This window comes from Acyrthosiphon pisum, chromosome A2 (genome assembly GCF_005508785.2).
Source record: "Acyrthosiphon pisum isolate AL4f chromosome A2, pea_aphid_22Mar2018_4r6ur, whole genome shotgun sequence".
NCBI lineage: Eukaryota > Metazoa > Arthropoda > Insecta > Hemiptera > Aphididae > Acyrthosiphon > Acyrthosiphon pisum.
This window is the reverse complement of record NC_042495.1, coordinates 110297553-110298102: the sequence shown is the minus strand read 5'-3', so window position 1 is coordinate 110298102 and position 550 is coordinate 110297553.

Genomic DNA, 550 nt, shown 5'->3' with positions numbered 1-550 from the left:
TCTAGCGTTATGAAAATTATGATTTCAATGTAAATCTTAAACTTATACATAATCCACCCAAATTTCTTTTCTTTTCACTCCACTCTTGTTAGATAGAGTTAGATAGAAGTAATTGAATCACTTAAGTTCACAATCCCAGGTTCCAGTCCTGGTCCTGATTAAATGATTTAATACCAAATATATTCCTAAAAAAACTTTTACATACCTAACATTATACCTATTAAATATAATATTTTTTACTAACCATTAACTAATTTTAGCTGCAAATGAGAGATGTTTGAGTAAGTATTATTATATTTTACTTCACAACATATACCTATATATCATTGACGTGTATAAAGTGATTTCCGCTTTAATCATCATTTCATCATTTTTCTACTGTAAAATAATAATTATTTATATACAAGTAAGTTGAACTTTACGTATTTTCAGTGGTGTAGTCAAGGGCTCTGATTCATATCAAAACATTAACACCGCATAAAAATTATTATTACTATATTAAATTATTATTAAATTCTTAAAATTGAGTATTTTTTTGTTAATACTTGGA